General features: G+C 43.1%; 1 long non-coding RNA gene across 1 annotated transcript in view; it reads right to left on the reverse strand.

Annotated features, from left to right (window-relative positions):
• Positions 1 to 1,102: 1,102 nt before the first annotated feature.
• The window catches only part of LOC132070022 (uncharacterized), a 39,665-nt gene continuing 20,591 nt past the window's right edge, over positions 1,103 to 20,176 (reverse strand). The window contains exon 2 of the long non-coding RNA XR_009417866.1: positions 1,103 to 1,373. This is a non-coding gene — a long non-coding RNA (uncharacterized LOC132070022). The remainder of the gene's footprint in view (positions 1,374 to 20,176) is intronic.

Raw genomic sequence — 20,176 nt, forward strand, 5'->3', positions numbered from 1 at the left:
TCTCTAACCAAATAAATAAAAAACCCCTTCTTTTAAAGGATATTGAAATGTTTTTTATTTATACTTTGTATAATTATACATTCATATTTTAATTTATCGTTTCTTTGGATGTATTACATTAATAATGATATATATATAAAATTTTAAAATAGATTGAAATTATTATTTAAATTATGTATAATATCTACTGCTACAACTAATTTTTTCTTATATTTTTAATTTTTATATTTATCTGTATGTATTTATTATATATTTCTAAACTTAGATTTCTACCTTTATATTATTTGTATTTATAATTTTTACAATCAAAACCCTGCCTATTGACCAATAAAGAAAACCCGCTTTATTTAAGTATTTTAAAAATATTTTCATGTTTATAATTTTCATATTTATATTTATAATTTGTTCAATATTAGATGAGAACACACTTGCTCCTGCACCGCAGTGGGGCCCCCTCTCCTGGGGACCTTGGGGTGCCCCAACGGCATCAGAGCCCCGAGTCTTCACCCCCTTCTCCTCTATTTAGAAACTACACTGGAACTTTTTTCTGGAAACAAAGACATTACCTAAATCCTCTCCCCGTGTCCTAGACAGATGGATATTCAGTTATTAGTTGGCTGGGCAGCAGTTTCTTAAATAGAATGATAAACAAGATGTGAACATTTTAGCTACAAGCAAATAGGCAAATCTGGTACTGATGGCCAGCCACTGAACTTATTTTGAAGGAATTTTTTAAACAATAAAATACTGATACCACAAAAATAAAGCAAAAAGCTAACTACTGGCTAAGAAAAAATTAACTTTTGACAGCAACAACATTCCAACCACACAGGCTTTTTCCCAATGTCATACCTTATAACTACCTCTCTTGGGAATTCTCATCATGTATCCCAAAAGGAATAAATACCTTAGAGCGTCCTAAAGCAAAAAGTAGCACACATGAGCTCCTCACACTCCCAGGAGGCCAGCACAGTGTGCACTGAGTCTGCAACAAAATCTGCTCACTGAGGGTCTGCAAACAAAGGGTCAACTGATGGACTGAACTGATTGTAAAGGGAGGTTTTCTAAGCACTGAAGCACAACAAAGAACAAGCAACAACAATTCTTAAAAAAATCTGCAAGTTTTATTTAGCATATATGCGACTGATTTCCACGCTGTGGCTTCTCACTTTGATTCGCGTCTGTAGGTTCAGGAAGATGACAATGCACACTCTGCCCTCCCTGAGCCCCCCACAGCAGCTGAGCGCTGCTCTGTGTGCTCAGATCGTCAGGAACTGGATTACACGTGCCCGCATGGACTGGAACTGCTCTGCTGCAGATTCAGGAGCTGATGGCAGAGAGGGGCTGGCCGAGGGGTCGTCCCAATTCCATTTCTGTGTGACGAGAAGCGGTTTGTTCCCAACGGGTGCAACAATCCCCAGCTCCCATCCGTGGCGAGTACCGATGGCACGCAAATGGCAGCCCGAGGAAATCGTCTTCTGGGCTCTAAGTGGTTGGGACAGGGTCTGATTTTCTGTTTTGTATCTGTATGATGATTAGTACAACAGGGCTCTGATGGATGACGTGGCAACACAGATTTATATTAAAAACCCCTCGATAGGATTACATCGACTTCTAGGAAAAGACAAAAGCTTAGGACCCTCCCGAAATCTACTTTTAATCCAAAGCACGGGGCTTGTCAGCACGCTGCACCTTCCAGCTTTTCAAAGCAGCTTACCTCTGAAGACCAGCAAACACTGATTTCTACAGAAACAACGGGCAACCCCCAGGCTAACCTCAGCACTACTGTTTAATAGGGGACCTGCCAGCGTGCCAGTCCAGCTTCAAGTGTGCTTTACTTCAGTCTAACATCCCCACAAAATTCTTCTCACATCTCCCAACCCTGAAATCTTATTTTCCCCTAAAGCTTCTCTTCATTAGCAATTTCCAAGTAACATGGTATTTTTACAACATTCAAAAATGTCATGCTGGACTGTGCTACAGAGTAATCTGCAAATATAAGCTTAGCAAAGTTTGAATTGACTTGTCCAGAGAAAAAACCTACAAGTGAACACCTACACCTGCCTACAAAGAGCTAACAAGCCCCTGGCAGCTGCCAGCATCAAAGCACAGCGGATGTTTCTAATACAGGGTAAGGATAACAATATCACCTCCTGCTCTCTCCAGCTTCTTTTCCCTGCAGTCCTATTTTGCTTCTTAGGATTTTTTTAGTCTCTGCATCTTCTTGGACAGCACCGAGCCCGACGGCAAGGAGACGAGAGTCTTTCCCTGCCGTGCGGAGAGAACCAGGAAAACAGTTAAAGTAAGAACAGGGCAGTTTGAAATTCATACTTGCAACGAGAAGCAGCGCCTAACCAACAGAACAAAAGGAAACAAACCACGATACCTGCCTGGGGACAGAAGACATATAAACTCTCCAGGATTTACAATTCCAGCGACCAACCCCTTCAGGACAGCAGCCAAGTGTCCCATGGGGTGGTGCTGCACCAAAGAACCATCTGAGAGGTTCCAAAGAGTGAAATGCACAATATTTTGCAAAGACAAAAAATCTTGCAAAATAACAAAAATACAATAGATGTAAACTACAGGGCAAGAGTACAAGTGTTACCTTTGGGAGCTGGAACCATCCAGGTGAGCACCTGATAACTGGATCCTCACCAGAGTTTGAGCCCTTCAGGACACAGAAGGGTTTTCCCCAGGAATTTCACAGACTGAGTTTGGACAGAAGCGCGCTCGCCGGATCCTCAGAAACGTCGCCCATTCTCCAGGCGTCTGGAGAGAACTGCAAATGGCTCTCACGCAGTTTGAGCTAGTTCTGTAAGGTCTCAGGGGGAATTTCACCAGATGCAACCAAATTGGGCAACTCCCAGTGGGACAGAAGGAACCCAAAGCTTGGGTTCGCAGAGCTGCAGCAAATACCGAGGAAACAAACAAAACAGCATCAAAAATAATAAACCATCCTTCTTTTTTCTCTTGCTTTTGTTTTTTTCTTATTCAGATCAGCACAGCAATTAAAGAGAAGGTGAAAAACTCACCATTACTGAACATTTCATCACCTGTAAGCTGAGCATCCTTAGCATAGAGGACTCCAAAGTTAAAATTCACCCATCCCTGGGAAAGAAAACCAAATATCGTATGATAAACAGTCAAACAGCAGACATAAAAATTTGCTTCCTCTAAGGACTTTCAGGTACGTATGTATCTTTGCATTACACATGAGAACATACACTTTAGACCATCACCTAATACATAATAATTTACCTTTAAATTTTGATAGTATAGCATGAATTTTTTACTTAAATTGGTGATCTATTATTATTCAGTTGGTGCCTAAAAGTATTTCTGCTGTCACGTTCAAAAAAACATGAATTTTTTTTTACTGTAAGGAGCAATTGATTTCAAAGTCATCACAAGCCCATCAAAACACAAAGCTCTGTTCACTGGACGGCTCTGTGAGCTAGAAGTAGTTAGGCTTCTACTTCCCTCTTGTTCTTCCTTTCTTTCCCTGTATTTCTAATCTTGGTTTTCCTTTCTAGCTTTAGAATAAAAAAGCAGCAGTAGTAACTTTCAGGCTACCTGGGAGTAAAAAAACTCCAAAACGAAAATGATTGAAAGAAAACTATTTATTCCCTGGGAGCCTGAAATTTTCTACTGCTGCACGTGACACAGAGCTTTTTATTCCTTCTTATAGATAGTTGATATTTGATACTCACTTTATACAGCGCCCCCTGCCGTCTGCACCGGCGCACTGCGGGCAGAGCGCTGCGGCGTCGTTCGGTTCTGTTGAAATAAACTCGGCTAAATTAGGCTTGGTTCGGCTTAGGTCTAAAATCGTTCCGGTTCGGCTTTTCGTCTAAATTCGGCTTTTCCGGCTCTTCGGCTGAACTCGGCCCGGTTGGGCTAAAGTCGGTCATATTCGGCTCTTTGTCTAAATGCGGCCAATGTCGGCTACACTCGGCTATCATCGGCTCTTCGTCTCAAGTCGGCTGTGTTCGGCTACACTCGGCTCTTCGGCTCTTCGGAACTATTCGGCCCGGCTCGGCTCCCTCAGGGCGGGAAGGCGGACGTGACAGGACCCCGGCACAGCGAGGCGTTTAACCCACATGCCTGTCACAAACCCGCCGAAATACGCCCGCCCGCGCCGCCGCTGAGACCACAGCATGTGTCGGGTACACTTGAAACGCCACAGAAAATACCACCGGGGCCGCGCCGGGGTCGGTATTCCATGCAGGCAGTCCACTGACACCCACCCCGGTCCTCCACTTCCCCGCCCTTTTCGCCGCCCTGTTGAGAAGGTCAATTGAAAGTCCGCGACACCCGCGACTCGCCGCTCCCAAGATGGCAGCCCTCTCGGCGCAGGGCTGCAGTACCGCGCTCTGCCCACAAGGCGGCAGCACTGCCGCCCGCCCCAGCCGGGGCCGCAGCGCGCCTCGGGGCTGCGGGCAGCGAAGGCGGCAAAAAACAACAGGGGCGACCCCCGCCGAAAACTGCTCTGAAATAAATGCCCCAAAACAACCGGGAAGAGGAAAAAAAAACTTCTGCCTCTAATCTAATAGGATAATACAAAACAAAACCCCAACAATTTCTTCAAAAAAAAAAAATTAAATCTTTAAAAAAATTTTTTTTTTCATATTAATATTCACATTTCTATTTAATAATGTATATTGATGTACACTGTCCATTTATACATTTGTTTTTATGAATACATTTCTATTCCATATTGCATATATCCCTAAAACTTAAATTTATTTTTATATTTTTATACATATTTTTACATAGTAAGTATATATTTCTGTTAGGATTTTTACTTCTGTAACACTCACAGTACTCAAAATAAAACCCCTGCCTCTACCCCATACATGGCAAAAAAAAACCCCTTTCATTTCAACTGTATTTGAATTAAAAAAAAAAAAATTGCAAATTTATATTTAAAATGTTTACTGATGTACGATCGATTTTGCATTCATATTTAGCGATTTATTTATAAATTTATATTCTATGTTACATGTGTTCCTATTACTTATATTTTTATATACTTTTACTCATATCTTTATATATTTATTATATCTTTCTGTGTTAGGATTTTTACATCTGTAACACATTATTTAAAATAAAAACCCTGCCTCTACCCACATTAAAGCCAAAAAGAACCTCAGTCTTCTCAACTGCATTTAAATATTTTTTAAAATTCAATTTTCCAGGTTGATATTCACTTTTACATTTAAAATGTATACTAATGTATACTCTTATTTGTATTCTCCATTACATCTCTTCCTATTATTTATATTTACTTATATTTTGTGTTTATATATATATATATATTTATATCTCGATTTAATATCTCAATATTAAGAAATATGTAACATTAATATCTACATTCATATTATTTAAAATGAAAACCCTGCCTCTAACCCAATAATAAAAAAGACCCCAACCCTTTCTTTTAAAAAATATTTAAATAGGTTTTATCCTTATGTCTGATTTTTATATTCGTATTTCTATTTATAATAATGTATATTAATGTCTATTGCTTACATATACATTTATCTTTACCAATGTCAAGTTATAAATAAATTTACATTCTATACTACATCTGATGCGAGTAGTTATTTATATATTTTTATACATTGATTAAATATTTCTGCGTCAAGATTTTTACTTCTCTAACACTTATAATATTCAAAATCAAACCCCTGCCTCTACTTCAATAAAAGCCAAAACATTCCCTTTCTTTTAAACTATATTTACATATTTTTATATTTATATTCCCGTATAATGTTATTTATATTCTGTACTACAACTCTTCATATTACTTACATATATTTATATATACATTTATATTCATGCTTTAGCAATTTCTCTTTATATATTTATTATATATTTCTATCCTAAGATCCACATTTCTATATTACTTATATTATTTAAAATAAAACTCCTGCCTCTAACCAAATAAAAACCAACGACACCCCTTTATTTGAACCAGATTTAAAATTTAGGAAGTAAATTTATTTTTCAAAATTAGAATGATATTTATATGGATATTTTTATTTATTTTATTCATAGATATTATATATATTAGAGAGAATACCTTCTAATAGAATCATAGATATATATTTTCTGTATTATATATATTTTTTTACTTATATTTATTTAAATTAAATATGTATAGATATTTGTATTTCTATATATATTTGTATATCTGAATTTATATTTTATTTCTATCATTTATTTAAAAACCCCAGCCTATAACCTAATAAAACCCCCAATTTACTTTTACTCTATTTAAATATTTTTATTTTTACAATCTATATTTATATATCTTTGTGTATATATATATATATATATATATAAAAAATAGACTATCATTTACCGATATGATAATATGTTCCAATTATATACCATGTATTATAGTGTTATGTATGTATCTGTTATCTATATTTATGTTTACCACTCTAATTTTAGATTTATTTTTAAATTCATATTTATTGCTATTTTCATCTCTATATTAAACCATACAAGTTCACTAACCCGACACACCGGAGCCACAACGATACCGTACCTTTGTCAGCGCCGGCACGCAGCACACGCCCGTCCCGTCGCAGCACATCAGAACAAAACCTATCTCTATCACTAACGGAACAAACATCCCACAACGTCACTGAACCCCAATAAAAACTCAAATAAACCTAACTGTAAATCAATTTTAAATCCCACTATAAAGTAGCCCAAAACCTCTGCACATGCTCATCATAAACTTCCTCCTAAACCAGTATCTCAAAAACCCCAAAAAAACTCAAACACACCTTGAAAATGACACAACTGCTAATAAAAACAAACACCCACTAAAAATTAAATCAAACCAACTCACGAGACTCAAAACTGTACAACTGACCCTGAACATTACTAAAAAAAGTCCCCAAAGCTCTACCTTTATGCTCAGGCACAAATAACAACCTATCATCTATACAAGCTATTTGAAAAAATTAAAAAAAAATAATTAAAACCATGAAAATAAAAAATCTAAACTATTAAAATACTAAAAAATATCACTGCCTAAATAAAAACACGTATTGCCTATAAAAACCCACCATATAAATGCCCCTGTCCCAAAAAATAAAAACAAAAAAAACTGTCGAACCAGAAAGAAATCACAACTTAGGAACACCAAAACCAGAGCGTTCAAGAAGTCACACCACATCCCTTATCATACACCAACTACAAACAACAGAAAACAATACAAGGAATTCTTAAAAACCACCTTAAGACCACTACATTGAAAAACATTTCAAAAATTAAAAACTGCATCTAACAAAAGCCATCTAATAAATTCACACCCAAAACTCCAGCAGCCCAGCTGGCCCTACCAAAGCTCTATGTTTATACATACAACAGACAAAACCAAAATCCCAGTAATACCCATCAGAAATCTATGAAAGAATCCTATTGAAATTAATCCTGCCTCAAATACAAACCAACCCATCCAGAAAGACAGCTTCACTCAAAAAACAATTTACACAGAGTTAATAATACCAAGAAATAAAACAACACACCATATACCACCAATGAATATCATAGTGAAGGAAAAAAAAAAAAACCACTACATTTTTTTCTTTTTGTTTTTTAAGCTAACTTCTTTTATTAGCTAGAAGAAAAGATTTTGCCAGGACTGCAACAACAACAACAACTTCTTTTTCTTCTTCTCCTTCTAAAATGTCCCTTCTCACTCCCAAATTCCTTTCAACTCCTGAGTTTACATCCAAGCAAAAAGCAAAATTCGTGCACTCGTGCGTTCGCTGCTCCTGTCAGGTTCTCTGTTTCCCTCCACATCTTCTTACACTTTCAGTCCTCACGCTGTCCCGCCGTGATGAGTCTGACAGAAGAATTGGCACAAGTTAACAGAGCATTTCCCTCTCTCCCTGCCTCTGCTTTCCTCAGCGCATTTCAATCCATCCCAGGCCTGCAACGATGCCCGCTCACCCCAAAGCTCACAGCAAGCACGCAGCAGCTCAGGCTCGCTCGGCTCCGGGGCTCTGTGCCTTGGATAGCCGAGGAAACTTCTGATGAGCCTCCGTTCCAATAAACTGGAATGCAAACTCACCTCCATCTCAGAGCCTCAGTGACCCCGCCCAGCCCCTTCATGACTTGCAGGCACAAGGATGCAAAGCAGCTTTTTGTCTTTTCTCTTGAGTGCCAATGGGTCAAATATGTCGGCTTTGACATCACTGATTACCCTCTCTTTGAAGTCTCCCAAGGACACTTTTAAAGAAAAGACAGAAGACTGCTGGTACATCCATGTGGGATCAGGAGCAAAGCAGCAAGGATCCCTGCCACCCTGTGACAAGGCACACGGCTGCAGAGCCCCAGAGCCCGCAGGCCCTGCAGCTGCCACACGGATGGACCTGGTTCCCTCCCCGGGTGCCCAGGGGGAAACCTGAGGGCAGGCGTCCTCCCCGAGGGTGCACCCGGAGCCCCGGGCAGGGATGGAGTCGCCGGCTGCTCTCTGGGGACGAGACCCTCCCTGCAGGCGACGCTGCCTCGTCCTCTCCCTCCCCGTGGGACAGGGACCTCCAGGCTCTGCCACCAGCCTCCTTCCGTCAGCGTCCAGGTGCTGTGTCACAGCCACAGGGGTCAATTCGTGGTGAGTACCGATGGCACGCTGCCATCGTCTTCTGGGCTCTAAGTGGTTGGGACAGGGTCTGATTTTCTGTTTTGTATCTGTATGATGATTAGTACAACAGGGCTCTGATGGATGACGTGGCAACACAGATTTATATTAAAAACCCCTCGATAGGATTACATCGACTTCTAGGAAAAGACAAAAGCTTAGGACCCTCCCGAAATCTACTTTTAATCCAAAGCACGGGGCTTGTCAGCACGCTGCACCTTCCAGCTTTTCAAAGCAGCTTACCTCTGAAGACCAGCAAACACTGATTTCTACAGAAACAACGGGCAACCCCCAGGCTAACCTCAGCACTACTGTTTAATAGGGGACCTGCCAGCGTGCCAGTCCAGCTTCAAGTGTGCTTTACTTCAGTCTAACATCCCCACAAAATTCTTCTCACATCTCCCAACCCTGAAATCTTATTTTCCCCTAAAGCTTCTCTTCATTAGCAATTTCCAAGTAACATGGTATTTTTACAACATTCAAAAATGTCATGCTGGACTGTGCTACAGAGTAATCTGCAAATATAAGCTTAGCAAAGTTTGAATTGACTTGTCCAGAGAAAAAACCTACAAGTGAACACCTACACCTGCCTACAAAGAGCTAACAAGCCCCTGGCAGCTGCCAGCATCAAAGCACAGCGGATGTTTCTAATACAGGGTAAGGATAACAATATCACCTCCTGCTCTCTCCAGCTTCTTTTCCCTGCAGTCCTATTTTGCTTCTTAGGATTTTTTTAGTCTCTGCATCTTCTTGGACAGCACCGAGCCCGACGGCAAGGAGACGAGAGTCTTTCCCTGCCGTGCGGAGAGAACCAGGAAAACAGTTAAAGTAAGAACAGGGCAGTTTGAAATTCATACTTGCAACGAGAAGCAGCGCCTAACCAACAGAACAAAAGGAAACAAACCACGATACCTGCCTGGGGACAGAAGACATATAAACTCTCCAGGATTTACAATTCCAGCGACCAACCCCTTCAGGACAGCAGCCAAGTGTCCCATGGGGTGGTGCTGCACCAAAGAACCATCTGAGAGGTTCCAAAGAGTGAAATGCACAATATTTTGCAAAGACAAAAAATCTTGCAAAATAACAAAAATACAATAGATGTAAACTACAGGGCAAGAGTACAAGTGTTACCTTTGGGAGCTGGAACCATCCAGGTGAGCACCTGATAACTGGATCCTCACCAGAGTTTGAGCCCTTCAGGACACAGAAGGGTTTTCCCCAGGAATTTCACAGACTGAGTTTGGACAGAAGCGCGCTCGCCGGATCCTCAGAAACGTCGCCCATTCTCCAGGCGTCTGGAGAGAACTGCAAATGGCTCTCACGCAGTTTGAGCTAGTTCTGTAAGGTCTCAGGGGGAATTTCACCAGATGCAACCAAATTGGGCAACTCCCAGTGGGACAGAAGGAACCCAAAGCTTGGGTTCGCAGAGCTGCAGCAAATACCGAGGAAACAAACAAAACAGCATCAAAAATAATAAACCATCCTTCTTTTTTCTCTTGCTTTTGTTTTTTTCTTATTCAGATCAGCACAGCAATTAAAGAGAAGGTGAAAAACTCACCATTACTGAACATTTCATCACCTGTAAGCTGAGCATCCTTAGCATAGAGGACTCCAAAGTTAAAATTCACCCATCCCTGGGAAAGAAAACCAAATATCGTATGATAAACAGTCAAACAGCAGACATAAAAATTTGCTTCCTCTAAGGACTTTCAGGTACGTATGTATCTTTGCATTACACATGAGAACATACACTTTAGACCATCACCTAATACATAATAATTTACCTTTAAATTTTGATAGTATAGCATGAATTTTTTACTTAAATTGGTGATCTATTATTATTCAGTTGGTGCCTAAAAGTATTTCTGCTGTCACGTTCAAAAAAACATGAATTTTTTTTTTACTGTAAGGAGCAATTGATTTCAAAGTCATCACAAGCCCATCAAAACACAAAGCTCTGTTCACTGGACGGCTCTGTGAGCTAGAAGTAGTTAGGCTTCTACTTCCCTCTTGTTCTTCCAGAACCAATAAATCCTGTCAACAAAACCAGGATCTTTAGCCCACTGCTGTGAAAGATTCTACAAGGATGATGGCTTGATTTGTGTTTAGAAGTTTTGATTTGAAATGGCCAGACCAATGGATAAAGACAGTGTAAGTAGTATTACATTACTATTATTATTATGTCTATTATTATTTTTACTAGTACTACTACTATTATTATCACCTGCTACTGGAAGAAACAAACCAGTAGTACCTACACTTAATTACTTTTATTTCCAGAAAATAATAAAGAAAAAGAACCAAACCAAAACAAGTCACTTCCTACCTTTTATATCAAGGGATGAAAAATTTCTCTTGGGCTCTTCTCCAATTTATCAAGACTCACAGCACTGAAAGGCAAACAAAACAGTGCTTTATAGAAGGCCAAGTGCACATTGCAAGGCTGAGCCACCAACTGATTGCAGTGACAGCAGTTACAACACGAATCGTTCCCAGAGCCTCTGTTCCATGGAATGTTCTGTGGAACTGCCATTTCTTTCCCAAAATACTAACTTCCAACACTTCCTAAACGTATTTGGTATTTTAAAACAACAGAAGTTAGTGAGACTCTGTGTGGAGGTCAGGTTTAAATTTATTTCCTTCTAAAGCACAGAGCTCTGTTCCATCACCCTTCCCTTCGGCTCTACGCTGCATCATGGTGAGCATTTGAGGAGGGCTCAAGAACCAATTCTATTTCTCTCTTTTTCTAGCTCTCTCTACTCTTAAATCATTCCAGACAAGTCCAATGAAAAATGACAAGTTCAGCATCAAAGTCACACTTTTTCCCTTTGTCTGCTCAAGAACAGGCTCTAAATCCACTTCTTGCTGCCTTCAACGATTAAGACTTGCAAAACCATTCTTACATGTTTTACAGCTTTATCATAAAACCCACAGAACGCAAGCTCTCAATTACAGGAAAAGGTAATTCACAGGCAAATATCTAAAGGGATCACTTACTTGGAAATACATACCTTGACAGAGATCGCACTGAGAACCTTTCTGTGGGACTCTAAGGGAGACATATTTTCTGGGTACCCTGGAAACAAGAAAAGCTAGGATATATTACAGGACATCCCCACTTTTTCTACATATTCAAATAGGATTTTTAATAAAAACAATTCAGTTAAAAAAAGAAGGAAGAAAACCAAGGTGATTTTACTCAGCTATATTTACTCCCGATTTAGAGCAAAAAAAAAGTCACGGGTGCTGCAAAGAAAAAAAAAGTGAACCATAAACGCCTACAGTAGAATTTTAAAACAAGTGCTTGGATAAAAGAATCTTATGGAACGTGAAGTAGAAAAAAGTGAAACCACTATCAGACCTGCCACTTTTCTCACCATTGTACAAGAACATCCTAAAAGCAGTATAAAGTCACTGCCTAAAACCGGTCATGGGATGTAACCAAGAACAATTCAGGCATTTGCTAATCTAGACAGAAACCTTTTCTGGATGCTAGTGTCAAATCACAAGTTTTGTCTTTCAGAAGCTCGACAATGCTGGAAAGCATTTTCCCTGGGGCTCGGGAGGGCAGGGGCGGAAGCGGGGGTGAGTTTGCAGCTCGCACCTGGGCCATCCGAAGGGTACAGCCCGCCGGCTCCCCGCGCTGGGCATTCTCCCGGCCATCTCGGGCTTTACCGCTCAGCGCCGCTCCGTCCGTTTCCACGGCGGAAAGAGCCACGAGCACTAACGCGGGCAGCAGCCCCGTCACGCCGCCGATGTCGCAGCGCTCCCTGCTCGCAACGCCCGACACGCGGCGGAGCCGCCTCCGCCCGCAGCACCGGCAGCAGCCCGAGGGAGACGGCTGCGGCTCGGGGGCTCCTCCGGCGCCTCCGCCAGCCCGAGGGCGGCCGCCCCACCGGGACCGCGGCAGCGCCCGGCGCCGCTCGCCCGCGGCGGCTCCTGCAGCTCCCGGCCCGCGGCAGCAAAGCACCGCCTCGCCCTCCGCCATCGGCGGGCGGCAGCGCCCCCGCCCCCGGCACCGCTGAGTGAGGCCGACGAACCGGGCGGACGCTCCTTCCGCGCTCCTCAGCTCCACGCGGGCGCCCACACGGAGCCTTCGCCCCTCCAGCGTCGCCGTCCCGCGCGGGAGAGGCGCCGCCAGCTGCCCGCGCACAGCCCCGCGCGGCCGCCTGGCACGCCAGCCACTCATGGGCCGCGTCAGCCGTTGCGTCACACGCCGCGCCGGCAGCACGGCCTGCCGGGAGTTGTAGTCTCGGGCTGACAGCCACGGCGCCCTCCCGCGCCACCGGGAGCTGCAATCCCTCCCGGGCATCAAACGGCTCCTTCGCCCCAGGGCGGGGAAGGACCCGAGGCAGCACCGCTCCTCCCGAATGCCCTCTCTTTTTCCCTCCAACTCTTTTTTCTTTTTTCACTCTGGTTTTCAACCCTTCCCTTCCCTCTTGCTCTCCTGCTTCCTTTCCTTTCCTTTCCTATCCCTTTCCCTTTCTTGTATTTCTGATCTTGGTTTATCTTTCTAGCTTTAGAATAAAACAGCAGCAGTAGAAACTGTCAGGATACCTGGGAGTAAAAAAAAAACTCCAAAACGTAAATGATTTAAAGAAAACTATTTATTCCCTGGGAGCCTGAAATTTTCTACTGCTGCACGTGACATAGAGCTTTTAATCCCTTCTTATAGATAGTTGATATTTGATACTTACTTGATACAGCGCCCCCTGCCGTCTGTCCCGGCGCACTGCAGCCCCAGCGCTCCCTGTCGTCTGTCCCGGCGCACTGCAGGCACAGCGCCTCCTGCCGTCTGCACAGGCGCACTGCAGGCAGAGCGCTGCGGCGGCGTTCGGTTCTGTTGAATGAAACTCGGCTGAATTCGGCTCCGTTCGGCTCTTGGTCTAAACTCGTTTCAGTTCGGCTCTTCGGCCGAACTCGGCACGATTGGGCTAAACTCGGTCATATTCGGCACATTGTCTAAAAGCGGCCAGTGTCGGCTACACTCGGCTATCATCGGCTCTTGGTGTAAACTCGGCTGTTTTGGCCACACTCGGCTCTTCGGTGAAACTCGGCTGTTTCCGGCCACACTCGGCTCTTCGGCTCTTCGCAACTATTCGCCCCGGCTCGGCTCCCTCAGGGCGGGAAAGCGGCCGTGACAGGACCCCGGCACAGAGACCCGTTTACCCACATGCCTGTCACAAACCCGCCAAAATACGCTCGCCCGCGGCGCCGCTGAGACCACAGCGCCTTTCGGCTACATCTAAAACGCCACAAAAAAATCCCACTGGGGCCGCGCCGGCTTCGGTCTTACACGCAGGCAGCCCTGAAGACGGACTAAGGCCTTCAATTTACGCGCCATTTCTGCCCCCATCTCGAGAAGGTCAACCAAAAGTCCGCGACACCCGCGACTCGCCACTCCCAACGTGGCGGCCTCTCGGCGCAGGGCTGCAGTACCGCGCTCTGCCCACAAGGCGGCAGCACTGCCGCCCGCCCCAGCCGGGGGCGCAGCGCGCCTCGGGGCTGCGGGCAGCGAAGGCGGCAAAAAACAACAGGGGCGACCCCCGACAAACACTGCTCGGAAATAAATGCCAAAAACCCGCCGCTTACCCGACATGACCCAAACAAGCCCCGTTGTTTTAAATTAGATTTAAATACATTTGATATTTCTATTTTTCGTATTTATATTCACATGCATATTTATAGTGGACATGGATGCAGTATGTCATTTATACACTATATTATGTCTATTCCTTATACTATATTATGTCTATTCCTACTAATAATATTTATTTATCTTTTGTGGTTTTATAAATATCTTTATGTATTGATTCTATATTTATATTTTTTAAATTCTATTTCTATAACACTTTTAATTATTTAAAATTAAAATCCCTTTCTAACTCAATACATACAAAAAACCTTTCTTTTACACTATATTGAAATATTTTTATAGTTATAGCTTGCATGACTATATTCAAATTTATATTTATAGTTTATATTGATGCATTACATTAATAACTATATATAATATGCACCTTATTCAAAACTATACGGGAATTATTTTTTAAATTATTTACCATATCTACTGCTACAACTTCTTTTTCCTTATATTTCTAATTTTTATATAAATCTTTACTGTGTTTACTATATATTTCTATACTTATATTTCTACCTTTATATTATTTGTATTTTTAATTTTTATACTAAAACTCCTGCTTTGGCAAAGAAAAAGCAAAAACATTCATTATTTTAAACTACCTAAATTTTTTAAAATATTTATATTTATCATAATATACAACAAATGATAGATATAGATAGATAGATAGATCACACCCATATTTATATCTATTTTATATCCATGTCCTATAATATTTTTAATAAGATATATACAGTATTACTTGTATTATATATTGTATCAATTTATGTTATTTTACATTTACAATTTATTATTAATTTTTTTTATATATCTGCATATAGTTGCAATACATTTATATATTTGTATTTTTGTTTGGGTCGTATTTACATTTATGTTCTCAATTCATATATCTATACACATACACAATACTCTACTATAATTAGAATGACTTATTGAAACATATAATGACTTAAGTTACATGTTAAATTTTAAAAATTGACCGAATATATAAAAATAAAATTGGCTCATTCCTATTGCTACACATCTATTTCTTTTGTTTCAATAGTGTTAGAGTCATAATTGTATATTTAAAATCCAATTCCTAAATGAAATGACAGAACAAACAGCACCAAATTCCCACCAATATCTTCCAAAAACATCAAGGAATCTCCAACAGCCAAACAAGTGTCAGCGAAAAAACAAAGAACGCTCTTTACAATAACAATTCTCATCACGACAGAAAAATGGAACCAAAATAAAAGAAAATCCTATAGAAACACACACAGCAAATTACAAAAAGTACTTAAAAAAAGTCAAACCAATCTACTAAACTCAAGACAGTGCCACTCATCCTCAACGTTACTAAAAAAAAAAAAAAAAAAAAAAAAAAAAAAAAAAAATTCTACAAAATTCTACCTCTACACTAACTCAAAGAATAAATCCTCTGTAAAAATAACGTTAAAACCTGCCTGAACTAATTAAAAAAACGGAAAAACATCTCAACCACTAAAAACTAAGAAATTAACTACCCAAATAAAGAAATACTTTAAAAACCCACCATATAAATACCCATGTTCCCAAAAAAACCCCTGATAAACAATACTCAAATACATTAAAAGACAACAACAACAACAAAAGAAAATAAAGAAACCAACAACAAGAATAATACCAAAAAACAGATAAACTTAAATCTGCAACAAAAAAATTATTCCCAACTGAATAAACCCATAGTGCCTCAAGCGATCAAAATAAAAATACCACCTAGAGACAAACACAAAGACTAAAGACAAACGTAACCATAAACCATGTCCCCCAAATTACCCGTAACCATAAAACATACACTACAATCGAACAAACCAAACACACAAAAGCCCTGGAAGACGATAAACACACATGCAATTACCGAGATTAAAAACCCGCGGCTACGAACGACACGACGCTACCCCAAGCCCCCCAAAACAAACACTACACACTCACGCTAATAAAAGCCGCCGCAACAGAATTAAAATGCGAACCGCTGCTTCGCGCTACGACCCGTAAAAACCATTGCGCGCCCTTCTAAACATAATACCCAGGAAAAAAAAAAAAAATCCGACTACAAAACCCAATCCAAAACAAACCTTTACCAGCCCTACCGGCACCGAGAACCGTGCCGCTCGGGAAGAACACCGCATCCCTTAGCGTACGCCCGCTGCAAACCGAACACAGCCACGCAATCAACGCCTCCAAAGCGCCTCCGAGCCGCGGCACCGCCGAGCTTTGAGCGGCCGAACCCCGCGCTCGCTGCCGGCCCCGGACGGAGCGCGGCTCCCGGCAGGGAAGCGGCTCCTGCGGCGGCTGCTCCGGCACGCGGGGCCGGCGCCGTCCCGGGGAGCCCCGCCCGCTGCCCCTGCCCGGCGGGGCCGGCACCGGGCCCGGGGCTCCCGGCGGCGCCCCGGCCCCGCGCCCGGAGCGGACGGAGCGGCCGGCACCGCCCGGGCCGGCGCAGCAGCGCCCGCGCCGCCTCCGCCGCCCTCGGCCGGCCCGGCCCGGCTCCCCTCGGCTCGCACCGGCGCGGCTCCGCCACCGCCGCCCTCGGCCGGCCCGGCCGCGCCGAATCCCCCGTGCGCCCCGGCAGCCGCCCGGGCCGTGCCGGCAGCGCTCCCGAGCGGGAACGTTCCGGGCCGGGCCGCGGGCACGACGAGCGCCCTCCGATGCAGCGGCACAGCCCCATTGCAGCCCTGGAAACGCTGCCGGAGCTGCGGCTCCCCGCAAGCCAACCCCGAAACCGACGCCGCAGGCGGGGCGCACCTCACTCCAACAAGGGCAAAGAAATGTGTTCTCCCCTCCAATTTCACCCCCTAGGAGAGCAGAAAAGAAGGGGCGCTCCTCAAATGAAAGCCTTCGACTGATGGCAAAGGGCGATTTCGACCTCCGTTCAAAGCCTTCAAAAGGAGGGACACCAGGGCTGCCCCCTCCATTTAAACCCGACGGTGATGAAAATGTGGTGGCTGCCTTCAAATCAAACCCAGAATACCACAAGAATACTTTTCCCATTCCCCTTAGAATAGAACGCAGGGATTCCCTGTCACCCCAGGGATACCCCTAACAGCCTGGAAAAGGCAGCTTTTCCCGCAATCAACACCCTTAAAACCACAAGTCAAGAGGGATCCCCTCAGTTCAAACGCAGACAAAAAGAGAAGAGGAGCTGCTTCCTTCTCCTTAATCCCTTTTGTCCTCATAAGCTCCATTTTTGTTCCTGGGGAACCGGGGAGGGACTGGCAAGATGAAATTGCAAAGGGGAAGGAGAAAATTCCCCGCTCCAAACCCACACGGGCTCACCTGTTCGGCTGCTGCTCCCCGGCACAAAGATTCGTCCCTCGGCGCCTCCTTTAAGCGATGCTCCGCGGATCCAGGCGCGGATCCAGGTGTCCCCCCGACCCTGTGAGAAGCTCCCGCAGCCCTTCCACGAGACAGCGCCGGCAGCGCCCCATAAACCCCTCCACTCAGCAGCTCCGTGCAAAAGGGAGCCGAGGCAAAGCCTCCCCCTAAAGCAGCCTGGCCCCGGCAGGAGCCGGCCCCTCCTCATCCTCGCACTCACACCTGGGCTGCTCCGAGCCCCCATCATCCTCGCACTCACACCTGGGCTGCTCCGAGCCCCCATCATATATTTTTCATATTTATATTCGCATTTATATTTAGAATTTATATTACTGTATAATAAAAATTATATTATATATTGCATCTCTTCATGTTACTTACATAGATTTCTATTTCTATTCATAGTTTGGCATTATATCTTTTTATCTCTATATATTTATTATATATTTCTGTATGTCGATTTACATTTCCATAGTACTTATATTATTTAAAATAAAACGAAATAAAAAGCAAAGACACCCCATTATTTAAAACCCATTTAAAATTTTAAAAATAATTTTGTCATAATTCTATTCACATCTAGATTTGTAATTTTCATTTGTTATATTTGTAGATATTATATATATTGGAGAGAATACCTTTTTATAGAATAATAGATATATTCTTTTGACACAATATATTTCTTTTACTTATATTTATATATATTAAATATTTATTGATATCGACATATATACGATATATTTGGATTTCTATTTCTATATTTTTTATTAAATCTCCAGCCTATACCCCAATAAAAGCCAAACAATCCCCAATGTATTTAAAGTATATTTAAACATAAATCCTGTCACAGCTGCATTGCACAGCAGTGCCCCAAGCTAATCTGACACTTGTTCATCTCCTGGACCTGAATCTGAACCCGCTCACCTTGATCGCACCTGGCAGAACCATTTTCGTACCTTTTTCTGGCATTTCTTGTTTTTGGTTTTTTTTTCCTTGAGTTTTTGTGGCCTTTATTGCCTCTCTTTCTTGCCTTGTTTCTTGGGGCTTTTACTCCCTTTTTCCTTGATTTTTTTCTGGCATTTGTTGGGGCTTTTTCTTCGTTTCTTCTTGCCCATCTTGGTGTTTTTTCTGGTTTTATCTTGCCCCCTTGGGTTTTTTTTCTGTTTTTCTGGATTTTTCTTTGCCATTTTCTTTTGTTTCTTTTTTTTTTTTTTTTTCTTGGATTTTTTCTTCCCCATCTTGGTTTTTTGTTCTGATTTTATTTCTTGCCCATCTTGGGGTTTTTCCCTGGTCTGTTTTCAGGGATTTTTCTTGCCCATCTTGGGGTTTTTTTTTTTGGGGGGGGGCGGTTTTCTCGCCCATCTCGAGGTTTTTTTCTGTGGGTTTGTTTTTTGTTGTTTTTTTTTTTTTTTTTTTTTTATGTCTTCCTTCCTTCCTCCCTGCCTGTCCTTCCTTCTTTCTTCCTTTCAGTTCCTTTCCTTATTATCTTTTTTTCTTTTTCTTCCTTTCTTTCCCTGTATTTCTAATCTTGGTTTTCCTTTCTAGCTTTAGAATAAAAAAGCAGCAGTAGTAACTTTCAGGCTACCTGGGAGTAAAAAAACTCCAAAACGAAAATGATTGAAAGAAAACTATTTATTCCCTGGGAGCCTGAAATTTTCTACTGCTGCACGTGACACAGAGCTTTTTATTCCTTCTTATAGATAGTTGATATTTGATACTCACTTTATACAGCGCCCCCTGCCGTCTGCACCGGCGCACTTCGGGCAGAGCGCTGCGGCGTCGTTCGGTTCTGTTGAAATAAACTCGGCTAAATTAGGCTTGGTTCGGCTTAGGTCTAAAATCGTTCCGGTTCGGCTTTTCGTCTAAATTCGGCTTTTCCGGCTCTTCGGCTGAACTCGGCCCGGTTGGGCTAAAGTCGGTCATATTCGGCTCTTTGTCTAAATGCGGCCAATGTCGGCTACACTCGGCTATCATCGGCTCTTCGTCTCAAGTCGGCTGTGTTCGGCTACACTCGGCTCTTCGGCTCTTCGGAACTATTCGCCCCGGCTCGGCTCCCTCAGGGCGGGAAGGCGGACGTGACAGGACCCCGGCACAGCGAGGCGTTTAACCCACATGCCTGTCACAAACCCGCCGAAATACGCCCGCCCGCGCCGCCGCTGAGACCACAGCATGTGTCGGGTACACTTGAAACGCCACAGAAAATACCACCGGGGCCGCGCCGGGGTCGGTATTCCATGCAGGCAGTCCACTGACACCCACCCCGGTCCTCCACTTCCCCGCCCTTTTCGCCGCCCTGTTGAGAAGGTCAATTGAAAGTCCGCGACACCCGCGACTCGCCGCTCCCAAGATGGCAGCCCTCTCGGCGCAGGGCTGCAGTACCGCGCTCTGCCCACAAGGCGGCAGCACTGCCGCCCGCCCCAGCCGGGGCCGCAGCGCGCCTCGGGGCTGCGGGCAGCGAAGGCGGCAAAAAACAACAGGGGCGACCCCCGCCGAAAACTGCTCTGAAATAAATGCCCCAAAACAACCGG

Source organism: Ammospiza nelsoni, chromosome 2, assembly GCF_027579445.1.
Source record: "Ammospiza nelsoni isolate bAmmNel1 chromosome 2, bAmmNel1.pri, whole genome shotgun sequence".
NCBI classification, from domain to species: domain Eukaryota; kingdom Metazoa; phylum Chordata; class Aves; order Passeriformes; family Passerellidae; genus Ammospiza; species Ammospiza nelsoni.